Source organism: Meriones unguiculatus, chromosome 1 (genome assembly GCF_030254825.1).
Source record: "Meriones unguiculatus strain TT.TT164.6M chromosome 1, Bangor_MerUng_6.1, whole genome shotgun sequence".
NCBI classification, from domain to species: Eukaryota; Metazoa; Chordata; class Mammalia; order Rodentia; family Muridae; genus Meriones; species Meriones unguiculatus.
The window spans coordinates 56,056,718-56,076,238 of record NC_083349.1 but is presented as its reverse complement, the minus strand read 5'-3'; positions in this window follow the sequence as shown (position 1 = coordinate 56,076,238).

The following is a 19,521-nucleotide window of genomic DNA, read 5'->3' as shown; positions in this document are numbered from 1 at the left end:
AACAAGCTTGTTTGTCAAAGAAGGACCAAAAGTGGACTTAACCTACAGGTCAGCCAGTGAAGGATAACACGTTAGAACTGCACAATGAAATATTAGACAGCTATTATTAAACCAAAGTGGCTCTGTGCTCATTGACCCGAGCAGACATCGTGCAATCAACAGATTGCAGAGCATTGAATGCAGTCTGCATGGCAGGGGTTTCTCAACATCTCTCAAGATCCAGTCTCTTTTCTTTGGTAAATATATCCTTAAAATAGAGCCAGGCATATGATTAGCCAGCTTGACACTATTTCCAAGAATTTCTTACAGTTACTTATGAATGTGGTTTTGAAATTATGATTTAAAGGGAAGTGTTTAGATGTGTAACCTGTGTGCCTTTCAGATTCTGTTTTTAGAGAAAGGAATGCCCTCTCTACCCTCTACCCCCAATTTTCCTCCTCACTGTTGACTGGAATCTATACATGGTGTATGACTACTTCTGAGGGGAGGGAGGGAGGAGGAGATGGAAGAGAAGGGGGAGAGAGAAAAACCTGTATGCCTGCTTGCATTCCAAGATGACCTCATAGAGAGGAGGCAATTTGCCAGTCTAGGGCCACCCACTTTGGAACTGTTCTGTGTGAGAGAAGTAAATTTTCATTTTGGTTAGGCCATAGATACTTTGATTTCAAGAACAAAATCTGAATCTCTATGCAGAATGTTCTGTGTATTTATCAAAGAAATGGTAAATTTTTTTTGCGTGTGTGTGTGTGTGTGTGTGTGTGTGTGTGTGTGTGTGTGTGTAATGAACTTAGTCAAAGATGCTGAAAGGTCCTGTCCAACCTGTGCTCCTGGGTTCCCAGAACTGGACTAAAGTTAGAGATGTTTAATTGTAGCCCTGGCTGGCCTGGAACTCACAGAGACCTCTCTGCTCTGTCTTCCATGAGCAGGGACTGAAAGCTTGTGTTAATATGCCCAGCTGTACTTTTTTCAAAACAAATAAACAAATAAACAAAATGGCTTTGTTTGTCAGAGGTATAACCTGGTATTTGCTGTTTAGCTCAGGCTGGCCTCAAACTTGCACTCCTCTTGCCTGACTTAGGAGCACTGGGCTGTATCATATACCACACCCAGCTAGCTACATACTACCCCTTCACCTGTGTCCTAGGCAGGCTTTTTATGTTGAAAAGAGAAACTAACTCAAGCTGAATTGGGGGGGGGGGTTGGTGTAAAAATGCAGGGAGATCACACAGACTTTGGAGTCAAAAGGCCCAATATGGCGGGCTTGCACCCCAGCAATGCACAGCAAAGCTCTCCAGGCATGTTCTTCTAAGAATAGCTTGGAAGGCTGGTTCAAGCTGAAAGTTCTTGGGCCCTCCTCTAGACCCACTGAGTCAAAAACCTGGTGAGGTCAATGATCTATTTCTAGCAAGCTTTTAATATAAAAGGTGGGGAAGTGGGACACACAGAACAGGACTGCATCTATCTGAGTTTCATACACACACACACACACAGAGTCAAACAATCAAACAGAGTGCACAGTTCTATGGCCTTTGATAATGTTCCACTTTCATTAATGATATAAAGTTGTACAAGGGCATTATTGCTTAAGTTAGTTTTTTTTTTTTTTTTTTTTTTTTACTTTTAAATACTAATTCTAAAGCATGACTCAGTAAGTCAAACAACTAACAGTTTTCTTTGTGAAGGGAAGGAAGGTAGATGGCAGGAATGACAAGAGGCTTGAAGGGTCTTTAATACTGGAGAGCCAGGCCCTCACTGTGAAGGAAAGCTGTAGGGTGTGCAGAGAGGAGGGAGCAGGGCTGTGGAGTGATTTTGAGAAGGGATGAGTCAAGTGTCAGGGAAAGCTCCTCAGGTGCAGGCAGCCGCTGCTCTCAGTTCACCTGCTAAACAGGGCTGTTAAAAGGTGTCTCAGAGAACCATGAGCCGTCTGGTAACTCATGGGTTAAAAAACTCATGCACAGGTGTTTGTGGAGGAGAGGGAGAGAAAGAAGTAGGGGAGGTGGGAGGGTTGAGAGTAGAAGAAAGGAGAATTGGATGAGGTGTTTTTTTTTGTTTTTTTTTTTTTTAACACGGTTGATGACTTATTTCTTTATTTTTTTCCAGAGAAAGTGGTAGGGTGAGTGGCAGGTCATTTGAACCAGGCATAGACCATGAGCTTACTAAATTTGATCCCTAATTTAGTTCTGAGAAAAGGAATGGAAGTCAGACCTGTGTGCAGAAGCAAGTTCCAGACAGCAGGAAGCCCTGCAGGTTCACTCAGGAGAGCAGCCTGCAGAACGCGGTTGTTTGATTTGCATTTCTTTGATTGCAGCAATTATGAACCTTTGTATGTGTTTCTGCTTAGCACTGATCCTCCTGATGCAAATTCTCTGCTCATTTTCTCTCCATCTATTCACTGGACTCTGCCCACTTCTCTTTATTTTCTTCTTCTTTTTAAAATAGGCAAATAGACGAATCTTTTCTGTTAATCATACTTGTGATAAATATTTAGTCTACAGTCTCCCCCCCCTCCCCCCAGTCAGGGTTTCTCTGTGTAGCCTTGGCTGTCCTGGAACTTGCTCTGTAGATGAGGTTGGCCTCAAACTCCCAGAGATCTGCTTGCTTCTACCTTCCAAGTGCTGAGAATAAAGGCATGTGGCATCGCTGCCTGGCTTAGTCTACAGTCTTTTATCTTAATGTTTATTTTTAAGGTGTAGAAATGAAATTTGCAAGTACTGGAATGCCTGACTTTAGTAATACTTTTCATTTGCTTTTAGAGTTGAGGAAGTGTCCTTCACAGCTCTGATAAACATGCCAGTCCCTTTTCTTCTTGATTTTATTTAATGTGATCTTGATATTTGACACTTTAACTCATCTGGAGGTTTCTTTTGAGGCAAGTTGTTAAGATATGGATCTAATCTCATTTCTGCCCCAAATTACTAATTATTCCAACACCATTCAAAGAAAGCATCCTCACTGCAGAATTGTTAAAAGCCTACAGTGTCATACATTGGGTTCATTTAGCCAAGTTTGTTTCTGGATTCTCCGTTTTGTTCATTAATATACATTCCCCCCCCCCGCTTTTCTTTTTGCTAGAACCACACTGTGTCCCTCCCACTTATGTTCAAGAATTTACCTATTTATAAGAGATGTTATCAGAGGGCTGGCTAGGGATAGAGTCTTAATGATAATAATCTGGAATTTGAGGGGGCCTTAGTAGACTGAAAACCCATACCATAATATATTCATTAACATATAAAATCACCAATTTTGCTAGTATAAAAGCAAAAAGTTCCTTGCACAACTTTTAGTAAAAAGATATGCAATTGACCCACTTAAAGTGTATGGTTTGCTGGCGTTTTGCCTGTTTATATATCTGTGCAATCATCACCACAACTAACCTGAGATCACTTCATTCCCCCCGAAACCTACCTGTCCTCACCCTCCACCTACCCAGGCTGCAATGCCCTCACTTCCTCAGTCGTGGGAACATCTGACCTACTTCGTGTCTATTCTGAACATTTCATACCAGTTGAATCATGCACTGTGTGGTCCTTGTGGCTAGCTTCTTTCGCTTGCCATGATGTTTTCAAGGGTCATACATATTGTGACAGCGTTATGTAATTTCTTCTTATTTCCAGTTCATAGGTCATCATATAGAGGAGTCCCAATTAAATACAATTAATAATTATTTCTTTACATACTAAAAAGTATAAATTAAAATAAAAGTATTAAAATTAAATATTTATTTTTAGTATTTTTCCCTTTGAGTGGTGTGGGTATGAACATTTTATGGATGTAGTTTTTTTGGGGGGAGTTGTATACCTAGAATTAGCTTTATTTGATTGTATTTTATAATAGAAATTTTATAAAGTACAAGTCTTCTATTTGTCTCCCAATATGCCCAGCCCACCAAGTTACCTTAGTGCTTTTCTTTTTTTGGTTTTGGTTTTAGTTTTTCAAGACAGGGTTTCTCTTTGTAGCCCTGGCAGTCCTGGAACTCCCTCTGTAGACCAGGCAGGCCTCAAACTCAGAGATGCACCTGCCTCTGCCTCCCGAGTACTGGGATTAATGGTGTGTGCCACTACCACCCGGTTTCCTTTTCTTTTTAAATATCTCCTCTTCTCTTTCTTTTCCTCTCTCCTTTTCCCTTTATCAATAAAGGAATGTATATATAGATGTATAAATAAATTTCCTTTATTCATCAATAAAATTGCAAAAGAAGGCAACAGAGGAAAGATCACAGTCCAAGAGTATAACTCTCTGGAGACTCTTCAAGATTGGAGCCTGGTTCCCCCTTCTGTTGAGGACAGAGGCCCATGCAACAGAGTGGAAAGATGGACAGCTGATACCCCCATGCTTCCTTCACCAGTCCCTGCCTGTACCTCTGCAGGTCATAACTGCCACCCACCCAAATGGCAAGGCCAATCCACCCAAATGAAGAGATTGCACGGTAGAGTTCAGTTCCTCCAGTCACGCCGTCCACCCATCCTTACCAGGGCAGGGCTGGCTGCCAATGAGACTTGCAAAGCGAAACTGATATTTATCCAGAGAAACAGAGCCATTGTTGATGTGCCGTCATTACCTGTGACTTTTCCCCCTTGAGACAGGACCTCACTCTGTAGCTCTGGTTGTTGTGGACCTCTAACTCAGAGATCCATCAGCCTCTGCCTCCCACCACCACACCCATTCGCCTGATTGCCTTTCTCCTGTGGCAGCTGCTCCCACACGGATCCTAAGGGTTCTGAGTAGATGCTTGGAATTCCTAGGAATGCACTCTTGTCAGCTTCTGGATTTCCTTTCCTGTGTTTCACTTCCTTTGTTTCGCTAGGAAAATAGTTCTCAAGCTTAGCACATTTGAAACAAAATTATCTAACAAGACCTCTTGCTTATTTATTAAATTCATTTACTTTAGTTTACGTGTGTGAGTACTGTGCCTGCATGTGTAAATTTGGACCACTAACGTGATTACTACCCATAGAGGCCAGAAGGTGTCAGGTCCCCTAGAACTGGAGTTACAGATGGTTGTTAGCCTGCCGAGAACCGAACCCAGGTCCTATGGAAAAGAAGCCAGTGCCCTTAACCACAGAGTCATCTCTCTACCCCACAACTTTTTTTAGTCTGAGATGAAATTCTTTCTTCTCTCTTTCTCTCAGTTATTATTATTTTATATGTGTGGGTGTTTCGCTTCATGTAGGTCTGAGCACTACTTGCATTCCTGGTACCTACAGAGGCCAGAAGAGCGTATTGGACCCTCTGGGAATGGAGTTACAGACAGTTGTGAGCTCCTGCGACTGCTGGAGATTGAACCCAGGTCCTCTGGAAAAGCAGCCAGTGCTCTCAGCCCCTGAGCCAGCTCTCTAGGTCTGGTGCCGGTGTTAAAACTGTCACATCGTTTGAGCTGTTTCCCTGAGAAAGTGCCTTACATGTATATGTGAAACGGAGTAGGGCATCAGGGAGCCGTATGGAATATGGATGATTCCTTGATTTGCAGAACTCTCTGGTTGCAAGTCTGTAGCATTGTCGACTACCAACAATGACTGTCACAACCATATTCTCAAATGGTATGATTGATAAACATGGTTCTGAATTTTTCTAATACATTTATTTAACTATATGTGTCTTCTAGGAGGTATGTGCTTTGCTTATCAAGACATAATGGAGACTATAGGATGGTCCTCAAGCATTAACAACACTGAATCGTATGTTATCAATTTCAGTTTTTGTTCACTTTTTGGTTCCAGCATGTAAATCTTTTTAGCCATTAATACCTCCATAGCATCCTTTGAAATATTTACACTTCTTTATTAATGCAATGCTTTGTGCCCTTCTAATATGTATCACATAGTTGTCTTAAAATATCTATATATTTAAGACAGGGTCTCACTGTGTAGCTCTGAACATTGCCCTAGAACTTACTATGCAGACCAGACTGACTTCAAACTCACAGAGACCCACGTGTCTCTGTCTGCTGTGCTTCCATGCCCGTGTTGTGTTTTGAGGCAAGGCCTGACTGCATAGCCCCATCTTACCTGGAATTCTCTATGTAAACCAAGTTGGCCTCCGACTCACCTCACAGAGATCCACCTGCCCCTGTCTCCTGACTGATGCAACGCTACACTAAGGTTCTATCACATAGGTCTTTTTTTTAACTAATTAATTTATTTCATGTGCCTTGGGTGTGTTTTATCTGCATGCATATCTGCGCACCGTGTTTGCGCGTGGTGTCTACGGAGGCCAGAAGAAGGCATCAGATCATCTGGGACTCAAGTTACAGAAGGTTGTGAATTGCCATGCGGGTGCTAGGTATAAAAGCCAGGTCCTCTAGAGGACAGCCAGTGCTTTTAACCACTAAGCCTGTCTCTTACATAGTTTTAATATAAATAGCAGAAAGGTAAAATGACTGAAAATTTAAAAAAAGCATCAACATGACAACTCTGACTTCATGTACTTTTCACATTTTTTATATGGTTTTAAAAAAACACAATCCATTTTGTTTTGTTTTTAAGACAGGGTTTCTGTAGCCTTGGATGTTCTAGAACTAACTCTCTCTGTAGATCAGGCTAGCCTCAAACTCAGAGATCCCCCTGCCTCTGCCTCCTGAGTGCTGGGATTAAAGGCAAGCGCTTCCACCACCATCACCCGGCAACATATTCTATTTTAAATCAATCTTTGGGGAAATTTACATAATACATGAAATTAATTTATTTAAAGTATTACATCTTTTTTTTTTTTTTTCTTTCAGAAAAGAAGAACCGGAATCCGTGAAATCTTGTCACATCCTTGTGAGGTAGACACCGTTCTCATCCTCGCTGGATGGAAGAACGGGATGCAGTTGAGTCCACTGTCCAGTCGACTGTTTTCTGTACTGTGTATTGAATGTCACTCAGTTGAAGACTATTATCTCTGGCACTGTGTGTAGTGACAACATCAGCTCCTCCTATATGTCTGTGCTCTCCTGTCACCCCATCCCTCTGACACGGGCCCTCAGGTTAATTACATTCCCTTCATTTTGATTGAGTTTCTCAATGAGACCTTTCAGTGGAGTGTTGTCCTTTGTTTCTTTCTATCTACTTCCTCTTTGATCTAACAAGATAGTTCACCCAAGAGACCTGTTGCTCTTTGAAAGGGTATGCTGTCTTTCTACCATATGCTTTTTTTTTTCTTCCATTTTTTTCTGATACTCACAGAGAGATGCTCATTGCTATGTGTCTGCGGACAGTTCTGCTGCTGGGGCAGCAAGTCATTCTGAAGGGGTCAGGCACCACATGTTGGGTCCACCAGAGAACAGACTGGGATGATTTAGCACAGCACAGATCACAGCCACCCTGGCTGTGCCTGCTCTGTGTGCCTACTCTCTGGAAGTGCCGGGCCATGCTCAGCCAGCAGGCTAGCTATACTTTCTGTGTTACATTTAACCTGGTTTCATGTGTGTTTTCACTGCCAGTTTTCCTTCCCCTTTCGACAGAACTTCCTTCTTGATGGGATGTGTGGTGAAGGGCTGCGGGAGGGAGGGATTAAGCCTTAAGTTACCTTTGTCTGGCAAACATTGAAAACAAAGTGCAGCTGAGGATTCGCTCACAGGGCGAATCCACTCCACTTCCCCATCCACTTCCTCTCCCCATCCACATCTGCTCCCCAGGATCTTTCAGTGTAGAGTTCTCAACCCTTGCAGTTAAAAGACCCTTTCACAAGGGTCACCTAAGACCATCGGAAAACACAGACATTTACGTTATGATCCATAACAGTAGCAAAATTACAGTGATGAAATAACAATAAAAATAATTTTATGGTTGGGGGTCACAACAAGAGGAACTGAATTAAAGGGTCACAACATTAAGAAGGTTGAAAACCATTCTTTTAGCATTTCTCCTTATTCAGCATTTGCTGGGGACAGTCCCGGGGTGAGAATCTGGAGATATTGTTCCGTGGTCTAAAAGAGATAGAAGCCACTGCCTATCCAGAGACATTCAAAAGGGGGCTGCTTCCTTGACCCTCCCTCAATTCCTGCTTCCTTAACTTTAGATATCCATTAGTCTCTAAAAAAGCAAGATCGAGGCTGGAGAATGTCACATGATGTTAACCTTGAAAGTGGGAGTTAGACCTTACCATTTTAGAGGAGTATATGGTGCAACCATTCAGAAAAAACAGCTTAAAGTTTCATGTTTGTAGCTTGGTGGTGGTGGCAGCAGCAGCGGTCCATGCCTTTTATCCTACCACTTAGGAGGCAGAGGCAGACACATCTCTGAGTTAGAGGCCAGCCTGGTCTACAGAGCAAGTTACAGAACAGCCAGGTCTACACAGAGAAACCCTGTCAACAAAAGAAAAAGAAAAAGGAAAAAAAAAAGGTTCCTTATTTGCTATCTAAATACCCACATAAGCCCACCCTACTCCTGGATAAGTAAACACTCGCATTTATACAAGGAGTCATACATGAATAGTCTTAGTAGTTTTACTCAAGTGCAAATGAACCAAATGTCTGTCAGATTAAAAACTGTAGTATACTCTTTGTTTTTGTTTTGTTGTTGTTGTTTGGGAGTTTTGTCTGTTTGTTAGTTTTGTTTTGCTTTTGAGGCAGGGTTTCTCTGTATAACAACCCTGGCTTTGTAGACCAGGCTGGCCTCAAACTCACAGAGATCTGCCTGTGCACCCCCCCTCCAAAAAAAAAATTGTGATATACTCTTAGAATTCTAGTGCTAATTTAATTCTAATAAAAGGCACAAGCCAACGATATACGCGCATCGTGGATGAATGTCACAGATATTTTGAATGGAAGACAGACACTACAGCACATAATACGTGGTTCCCTCAACATGAAACTAGAAAACCAATTTCATCTTAATGGCAAAACGCAAGTTCATAGCTGTGTATGGGCACAGAGGGGGACTGACTTCGAGAGCGGCATGTGACATGGGTGGAGAGATGGCTCCGCAGGTGAGAGTACTTGCTGCTTTGTCAAAGGACCTGAAGTTGGTTCCTAGCACTCACACTGGGTGGCTTGTCTGGCCTCTTGGGCACTTACACTTTTGTGGCATATACTCATACAGAGACACACATACACCTGTAAATAAAAATAGTAAAAATCAAACCTTTAAGAAGGCACATGAGAGGAGCTGGAGAGGTGGTTCAGTGGTTCAGAGCACCAGCTGCTCTTCCAGAGGAGCCAGGTTCAATCCCCAGCACCCACATGGCAGCTCACAACTGTCTGTAACTGTTCCAGGGAGTCTGACACCCTCACACAGACATACATGCAGGCAAAACACCAATGCACATAAAATAAAAATAATTTTTTTTGAAAGAAGGCACATGAGGACAAATGAATATATTCTATGTCTTGAGGATGGTGGGAGCTACATGACATGCAAACTTGTGAAAAATATTGAGGTATATACTTCAAGTGAATTTAACATCCATACTGGCACTGTGGCCCACATGTGCACATGTGCTTGTGCACTCGCGTGCTCCTGCGTGCCCACCACACCCACCCACACACACACACACACCCACCCACCCACACACACACACACACACACACACACACACACAAAGTATAATTTAAAAAAAGATACATAAATTTCTTAGGCTTAAGGCCTTCAGACCTTAGCAGGCCCCCAGACCCTTAGCACAACTGACTCCATGATGGAAGTGTCATTCAGGCTGTAAAACTCATCACATAGAGAACACCACCTGCCAAAACAAAAACAAAGACGTTAATCCATCAACGTCCATAGTTCTGGGAAAGCCTCCAAATGTACTAGCCTCCTATAGTTCTGTTTCTGGCTCACTGTTCTTGCTAACTGAAGTATGTCAACCCAGGACATGCCATTGTGTATAAAAGCTCATGCTGAGAAAGGCTCAGGGCTACACTGGGGTTCTGAGCACTCAGTGCAGAGGCTGGTTGGCTAACAAGCACTTCCTATTGGCTTAAACCTGTGTTGGACTTCCCTGGTGATGCCTCACAACAGTCACACCATGCAGCAGATTCCGTACAATATCCTTGACACTATCTTAATCTTTAAAGAAAGCCCAACTTTTATTTCGCAATTTTTTTTTTAAAAAACATGCTTTATCATTATTACCTGTCTGCATGATGCAGGCGTGAGGGACCTGCTCATGCCCCAGAACGCAGGTCAGAAGACAGCTTGGTAGAGTTGGTTCTCTCCTTCCATCTTCACATGGGTCCCAGGGGTAAACTCAGGCCATCAGGCTCACGAGGTAAGTGCTTTGCCTCGTGATAGGTCTCATCATCCTATCTTTCACAGTTTTACACACACATACATGCATGCAGACATATCTACATACATGCATATAAATGGTGTACTTTGGTATTCCCATCCCATTATCCTCACTTACCTCCCCCCCCTCCACAAATCCTCCTCCTGCTTTCATGTTCTTTTTGGTGTCCTTTTTACTGCCTTTAGGGTGGCTCATACCTTGCATGAGCATGGTGAGAGGTTATCTCCTTAAAAGAAGACAGTTTACAAGTGTTTATATCATTGAGGAATATGAATTTCCACCCGAAAGCAATCATTAACTAAAATAGTTCCTCAGCCTGGGCTGGGGCCTCATCTGTCTCTCCATCATTCACGACCTCATGGTGACCTTCTTGAGCCTGTGCAGATGACAGTCACAGCTTCTGTGATTTCATAGGTTCAACTGTGTGTCACATCCCAAAGTCAGCATTTCCCAGCCCTCCTCCCCACCCGTAAGCTCTTACGTTCTTTCTGCCTCCTCTTCAGACATGTTCCCTGAGTCTGGGGGCGCAGGGGTCTGATACCCAGGCTTCTTTAAGTATTTGGGTACACTCTTCTGACTTCTGGGACTCATGTTCAAAATAATCTGTAACCCCAGACCCTAGGGGTCCAATGCCTCCGGCCTCTTCGGGCACCTGCATTCACATCCATATCCCCATGTGCAGACACAGTCACCTGCTCATAATTAAAGATAATAAAAATAAACCTTAAAAAAATGTACTAAAGCTTTAAAATGAGAACCAAACGATCTTATGTTTCCAGAGGCTTGTACTTTCTAGACTGGAAGGTAAGAGGCTGAAGGCCTGTGTCCCTCCAAGGGCTGAGTGCTGACTCAGGAGACCGCAGCCTTTCCTTGTTGTTGTACTTACCTTTGCTATATTTTAATCTTTCTGTAAAAATAAATAAATAAATAAATAGAGCACTCACTATTTTTTTTCAGCCTAAATTACTGAAATTTTAATGTACTCAAATACTGTAAAACAAGTCTAACACAAGGAGATTGTATTGCTCACTGGATCATCGTCATGCAGATAGTTCGGCTCCCTAGATCCTTAATCCCTTCGCCAAGGCTTGCCCTACTGACTCTTGTGATAACGACGTATTAATTTTATACTAAAAAGTCAGGCAACAAGAATAACAACAGACTGGAGAGGAAACAGAAGAGCATGGGAAAAAGGCAACAGAATGGAAGAAAAAGATGCAGAGCGAGGCAGCGAAGGAGCAGGTGAGGGAGCAGGGATGGGGAAGCAGCGAGTGAGCTGCTGCAAGGACCAGGAAGGAGGCAGTGCTGGGCAAAGCTGTGGTTAAACACAGCTGCAGCCCATGGGGAACTAGAGGCCACAGGGTAGGGGTCGTGTCAGCAGCAGGCGGATGGGGCACCTGGTGGGTTCTGGGAGTGGCCAGATGAGGGCCCTTTCCTGCTTAGGCTCTTGGGCACCTAGCAGTTTGAGAAGGACTATTGCACGGGTCCGCCATTTACTTTAAATAACCAACCATGCCGAATGTGGGCCAGCTGAATGTTGGGGGAGTTCTGGGAGAGACTTAGCAAGACTTGGGGACTAAAGAAAAATCACAGAAGGAGGGAGTGGGTGGGTCTTACAGGGAGTCTCCGGGAGGAGGAATGCGTTACCAGGTAAGTGCACTGAGTGCCCATTGAAAAGTTGAAAATGACAGGTCAGGAGAGCTGTGTGTGCCCACAAGATTTACTGTGTGGGGGCTCAGGAGATAGCTCAGTCCGTACAGTTCCTGCCTCACAGCAACAGGACCTAAATTCAACACCCAGAGTCCATGCAAACCAACCAAACAACCAGACCCAGGTATGTGGCATACACTTGTAATCCTCCCACGAGGAAAGCAGAGAGACAGGTGGATCCCGAGATATCAGCTTCAATCAGGACAGCCAGAATGAAAGAAAACACTTCTGGGAAGGTTACAAGAGGCTACAGCTCCCTCCTAGCTCACAGATGGACCCGCATGAGGCAGCCATGTCCATAGCTGTCCAGGAGAGATGCTCAGATTTCTTACACAGTTACCAAGGGAAGGATGGTCCATGTGGGAATGACTGTGGGCCTACAAATGACCAGCACACTGAACAAAAGCCAGAGCAGCATCAGTTAAAGGACTGCCCTCCCCACCCTGTGTGTGTGTGCACACGTGAGCTTGTGTGTTTATGTGTGTATGTATGCGTTGCATGTGTGTGTGGATGTGTGTGCCTGAGTGTGCATGTGTGTGTGTCTGTGTTGGGCTTAAAACTCAGAAGAGGGCAACAAGTGTCCACCTCTGCCTATCACTTTGAGGCAAGGTCTTTTCTGGAACCTGGGACTCAAGTTAGGCTGTCAGTCAGCATGGCTCAGCAATCCTCCTATCGCCAACCCCGCCTCCCCTTTCTCAGCTAATTACACAGGATTTGAACTTTAGTCTTCATGACTGTGCAGTAAGCTCTCTTAACCACTGAGCCATCTCTCCAGTCTCTCAGTCTCTTATTTAATCTTGAACCACGATGCTCTCCAACTGAAACAGAAGTCTCATCTTCGTTTATAGATCAAAGTCTCTCCATTTTGTTACTAATACTATTGCCCAAAGGTATTTTTACAAATGTATATTGGATGCAGTTAGGAGTAATTATAGTGAATTATTATTGTTTAATTAACATGTTTTGAATGCTTAACAGTACCAGGCACTGTACCAGGAACTGAGTCTTAGCAAGAACTCTAGGAAGCATAGGCAGTATTACTCCTATTTAACAATAAAAGAAACAGGATCAGAGAGCTAAGGACATTTATCTCAGGTAACAGGAACAGAAAGAATGCCATCTTACCGTGGAACTCACAGTTTTAGCCAACACACACACTACACCTTAACAGAGATTTGCATCAAAATTTATCATCAAATATTTACCATTAAATGTTATATTGTGTATAGTTTCCCTACCATAAAATGGTTACATTTCCTCATAGAATTTTTGTAATTCTTTGGGCCTCCTCAATACTAATTTATCCCAGGACCCAAATCAAGGAACTACCTGACTCAGTAGTAAACATGGTAAATCTAAATACAGATTTAAATACCTGTGCTTATTGATAGATCTGTATATAAATCTATGTATTTCTAGTATAGTATAGCAATAGTCCAGAGTAGTCAATATGGAGCCATGGTGTCATGGGCTCTACCTCATTGCTGAGAGCAAGCAAATAGACCTGATATCTTCTTTAACACCGTGTCTCCTGTTCTTTGTGCCTGGTCTTCAAGCATATATCCATTCATTTGACCAAAGTTTTATTTTTTAAAAACTACATTTATTTATTTAGCTCACACACATGTGCATATGTGAGTTTGTGTGTGTGTGTGTGTGTGTGTGCGCGTGCGCACGCCAAAATCCACTGATGTATCTGATGCCATGTGAACCTTAGTGGAAACTCTGGACTTCACTTAATTATGTAATGTATCCATGTTGGTTTATTGACTGCACGAGATGCGCAGGGAGATGTGTGCAGAGCGTGGAGAAGGGAGGGGCGGCAGGGAGTCTGTAGAATCTGTACTGTCTGCTAAAATTTTACAGAAATCTGAAGATGCTTTTAAAAACTCTATTAAAAAAAGTGTGTGTGTGGCTGGGACAGTAGCTCACTGGAGGAATATTTTCTAAGGTGTAGATAGCCTGGGGGTTTAACTCTGCAAAATGATAAACAAGCAAACAAATGGGTCCATTTCAGAGACTCGTCAGTCAACCCCACCAAAAAGAATGGGGAAGAAGGGCTTACCAATGAGATATAGCAGAGCCCATCAATACCAGTATCAAATACTGAAGGGCTTCATTTATTACTTCCCTTTTAGCTAAAAGCATGCCACTGTGTTAGGAGAGACTTTAGGAAAGTTTTTTAAGATGTCATGTGTTAGCATGTGCCATCTACAATCTCTGAGCCTGTTTGATTCTTTTGTGGAATAGGGGCTGTGTGACTAGAGACTCAGCAGCCACTGCGGGGCACGAAGGACACCATGGAGGCAAAAGCCACTGATGAGGACGGCTGAGCCTGGGTTTCTCATGAGCAGGATGCCTCGATGCCAATCCTGGGATCATCACATCAGGCTTATTTTACAGAATAGAAAAGAATTTATTTCTCATTTAAATTTATGCTGTTTGTATCAATATTACTATTAGCTGAATGCAATGCCAACCACAGGTAACAAACTCACTATTAATCTATTTCAAAACCGTATGTGAAGTGCGTGAAGAAACAATCCAAGTAAGGGTTAATAAAGATTCCACAGGAAAAAAAATTCAGATGGGAACTTAATATAATTAAAAACAGTCTTTCATTTGGAGGAAAAAAGATGCTAGTTGCACCAGCTCTCCATCTGGAAGAAAGCATGGTGAAACTCTACCCCACTTCCCATGTAAAAACAAACTCCAGATGGATTATAAGTCTAAATGTGAAAATAAAAATATTAGCTACAAACTGAGGAATTATTTATAAAGTTGTAAAGAAGCCCCTTTAGGTGGAAAATGAAATTCAGAAGCCCCAAGAGCCACCATCTGAAAATAATAATCTCATGTTGCTGCCGAAGTATACCAACACAGGTTTCAGGTGCGGAGAGAAACTACAAGCAAAGTCAAAAGCAAATGATGGGTGTCTACTTCAGCATAAGCAATAATCATTAAAAACATTTTAATCAACCTGATTAAAATGTGGCTGAGAACATCAACAGAAATTTTCAGAAAAAAAGTAAGAATCAGGGAATAATCTCAACCTCATAGACATTCAAAGAAAAATGTTAGCATGATAGCGCACCTAACATTTTTAATAAAATATTTTCACATGTTCTTTGATAAAGTTATACGCATAACAGTGTATCTTGATCATCTCTACCCTCAGCTTCCCCTGCTCAGTCCTCAGAGTACTCCAAACACGCTCTCCTCTCCCACTGATGGCCACTTTCTCTTTCTTTTTGTAACTTAAAGAGTCCAGTTAGTGCTGCCTTGTTGGAATGTTCGCTGAGCTTGTTGGCTTGCTCTTTGTGGGTAACTATAGCTACAGCGAGTGAGTTTACTAGTGCAGTGGTTCTATCATTTCCAGAAGACAGCATCTCGCAGCATTCCCTCCCCATCCTCCAGCTCTTACATTCTCTCTGCCTCCTCTTCAGCAAAGCTCCTGAGTCTTGGTGGGGTGTGTTGATACAAAAGTCCCATTTACAGCTGAACACTCACTAGTCATTTATTCTCAGCACTTTAACCAGTTATGAGCCTCTGCTTTAACTGATGACCACTGTGGAGAGGAGCCTTTCTAATCAAGACTGAGAGCAGCACTTATCTGGGTATAAACACGAATATCTGGAAGGCAGTTTGAAAGCATGTTTGTTTAGCAAGACAACAGTAAAATATTCTCTTCTAGGACCTAGGATCTCCTATGACATGGACTTTTGACTAGGTTCACAGTACCAGACATGAATACCTTCCCATGAAACAGGCCTCAAATCTAAGCCAAAAGTGGTTGGTTACCTCCATAACCTCTGTGCCACTTATGCACCAGTGGGCATATCTTTCCCGGTAGGTCAGTACTGTAGCAGTCAGGGTTGATGACTAAGTAATAAGAACTTTTCTCCTCCAGTGGCCTGAATAATACCTTTTTAGCATTATGAAAGCTAACCAGCAGGAGATGCTTTCCTGGCCAATTCAAGTTTGATATCTTTATGTCCTGCAAAATATGTGGTGTCTTTACCAATAAGGTTTCACCATGTGGTTATGATGGGCAACCAAGAAAATCGCAGTAGCTTGTGTTGTTTGGGGGACCTCTGATGCCTCCTTGCCCAGTTTGTAGGGAGGTAACCTGTGTTGGGCACTAAGATTTTCATTTAATAACTCATATCTTCTGGTGGAAGAATTGTCCACCCTTTAAGGGTCCCTGGGTTCAGACTTTTTTTAAAGTATGTAAATGAGCCAGGTGTTGGTGGCACATGCCTTTAATCCCAGCACTTGGAAGGCAGAAGCAGGTGCATCTCTGTGAGTTTGAGGCCAGCCTGGTCTACAGAGTGAGTTCCAGGACATCCAGGGCTACACAGAGAAACCCTCTCTCAACAAACAAACAAACAAACAAACAAACAAACAAGCAAAAAAAAAACTATATAAATTCAGGTTTATTGGTAGCAGCTCTCAGCTACCATGCATGGGAAGGGAGGAGAGAGAGAGGAGAGAGGAGAGAGAGAGAGAGAGAGAGAGAGAGAGAGAGAGAGAGAGAGAGGAGAGAGAAAGGAAGAAGAGGAGAAAAGTTGCAGAAAGTGAGAAGAGCCTCAGATTCTTTTTTTAAAATTATATGTTAAAATTAGTGCATAATGTAGCAGATTTCCACAAAGGTTTTTTAACACATCTTTTGTTGTTGTTGTTGCTTTGCTTGCTTGTTTGTTTGTTGAGACATAGGAACTCTCACTATGCAGCCTTAGCTAGCTTAGAACTCACTATATAGACCAGGATCTCATAGAGGTCCATCTGCCTCTGCCACCAGACCTTTGGGATTAAGGATTTGTGTCACTACACTTTACTCTTATCTTTAGTTTTGGCTAACTTCCCCCTGTAGTCCCCTCTTCTCTCATTCTCTGTAGCACTTTGGATCTACCAGATTGACCAAAATGAAAAAGGTTGGTGAGACTATTGATATGGTATGGAATGTGAGCTTCTATAACCTTTTGGGAAAGATTATATTATTTTTAAAAGTGCCAACCAATTTCATTCAGCAATAGCACTTTAAACTGTCCCACAGAAAGGAGGGCACCATTTTAGAATGTAAAATATTCAGGAGTATATAGTGAAAGGTGGCTTTGGAGTGTCAAACTGATGCCTCAAACCCAAAGCAAAAGAGCTTAATGCCCATCGGTACATAAGCCACACAGCCTGGCAGAGCTGTACTAGAGCAGGTTCAGAAGCATGTCTGGATTTGTGATCTTTTTTCCCTTTTTTCCTGAGATAGTGTTTCATATTACCCAAGCTAGCCTTGAACTTCATCTGTGACAGACGCAGACCTTAAACTTCTGATCCTCTGTTTCCTCTTCCCACAATGTTAGGATGGCAAGCAAATACACCTGGTTTGTGTGGTGCTGGGATCAAGCCCAGGGCCTCCAACATACTAGGAAGCACTCTACCGAGCTACATCTCCAACTCCCACTGTTCTTGAGTCTACTGCAGGGCTTTACTACTCAGTCAGGGAGCTGCTTGTGTTCCTTCTCTATGTAAGGAGCCGCCTGTGAAGCATGGTCCTGTATTTCTGATTTATTCTTCCTGTTTCAGTATTCCTTAGTTGGGACTTGTTATGTTAGTGGCTAAATGCTTCTGAAGATGGAAGAGTCTGTCCTGGTAGACCAGCATCTACCTGGTAGGCCAGCATCTACCTGGTAGGCTTCTTGATTATCCAGCTTTTGACTGGGCCTGTGGGGCCGCTGAAATTTAGATGGATCTGACACAATCTACCTGTAGAGAAGATTCAAAGGCTTCAGTGGCTGCAATGTAGGGAGGTCCTCTCAGCAAGGATCCAGCACAAGAGGAGAAAGGAGCCTCTATAAACATAGCCCAAACCTCCCAAATCCAGGTTGGGTTGCAACAGAGGCCATTAAAGCCTGATGGAACTGGACAGAAAGTTCCATTGCTGCCTACAATTGTGAAGAATAAGAAGTTTCGGGTTGAGTCCAGACAAAAACACTAGTCTCTTTTAAGGAGACTTAGGTCTCTTCAAGCTCTGACAATGTCTGGGGGCAGGGTAACCAGTGTTGCCTGCTGGTTATTTTTTCATAACTGTCACTGAATCTAACAACCACAGTATATGTATTGTTTTCAAACGCACATTCACAAAAGGAGATGGTAAGCTAGACTGTAAAGATAGCTTCACTTAAAACAGCTAGAGGCACGGTCTGCTCTCTGACCATAAAGGAATGAAGTCAGAAATCATTGGCAATAATGTTTCTTTTCAAAATCTTGAATATTTGGAGATCAAGTTACTTTAAATAATTCATGGCTCAAAGAAGTACTCAAATGATATTAGAAAAATAAAAGCTAAAGAAGGAAAGGATAAAGATAGCAGAAGTTAATGAGATAGAACACAAAAATTTGGCAAAATATGAAGCTGGTTTTTGAAAGACAAATGAAACAGGTAGATATCTCTATCAGGGAGAGGGAAGGAGGAAGAGAGGGAGAGACAGAGACAGACAGAGAGAGAGAGAGAGAGAGAGAGAGAGAGAGAATAAGAAGTTAGGGAATTACCAATATCTGAAATGAACGCTGCAGATCTGAAGATAAGGGGGTATTGTGAGCCCCCCATATCAGTAAACCTGTATAGAAAAATGCAATGAGTCAATACTGGCCCAAGATGAAATGTGAACTCTGCACATGCTCATGTCTATTGAGGGAGTTGAAATTGCTAGCAAAAGGTAGTATAGAAATGTCTGTTTTGGTAGGTTCAGAGTTTATTTCAATAAAAAAAAAATTTGAGAAGGACATTTAACACTAGTAAACAAATGCCTACCATCTCATTTTATGAATCCAGATTAAATCTGATATTAAAAACTGACAAAATAATCTCAGAAAAAAACAAAACAAAACCCTAGACTCTCCTCTGCCAGCTTGATGGGCTTTAGAATCCTCTGGAGACAAGCCTCTGGGTGTGCCTGAGAGGGATTATTTACTCTAGATTCACGGAGATGGGAACATTTGCCTATTGTGGTTGGCACCATCCCATGGATGGCACCCTAGACTGAATAAGAATGAGAAAATGAACTGAGAATTCATCTGTCTCTGCTTCCTAACTGTAGACACTGGGAGCAGCCACCCCAGGCTCCCGTTGCCATGACTCCCTCAAACTGTGAGCAAAATAGACCCTTCCATCCTTAAGGTACTTCTGTCAAGTAGTTTGTCACAATAAGACCCAAAACTAAAACTTTTGGGCCCCCATGAACCCAGACGTAAAAATTCTTAACGAAATACTTGTCAGTCAGCAATCTTTAAGAAAGGATAGTTTACCAAGATCAAATGAGACTTATGAGAGATTCAAAGTAAGGTGTTCTCTGGCTGCTAGTGAGAGATTTATTCAGGAAAATAAGGTATAAAACAAGAATGTTCAAATAGGAAATAGATAGTCAGATACAGCAAAAAAGCACCAAGAGAGGAATCAGGAGCGAGGGCCTTGGTTCTGCCTTCAATGTGAAGTAAGATGTGATAATGGGTATTCACCTGCCTCATCCTTGGTTTCCATATATGTGCAATAATGGCCTCTCAGGGCCTCATCTGACTCTAACACTCTCATTCTGAAGCTTCCTT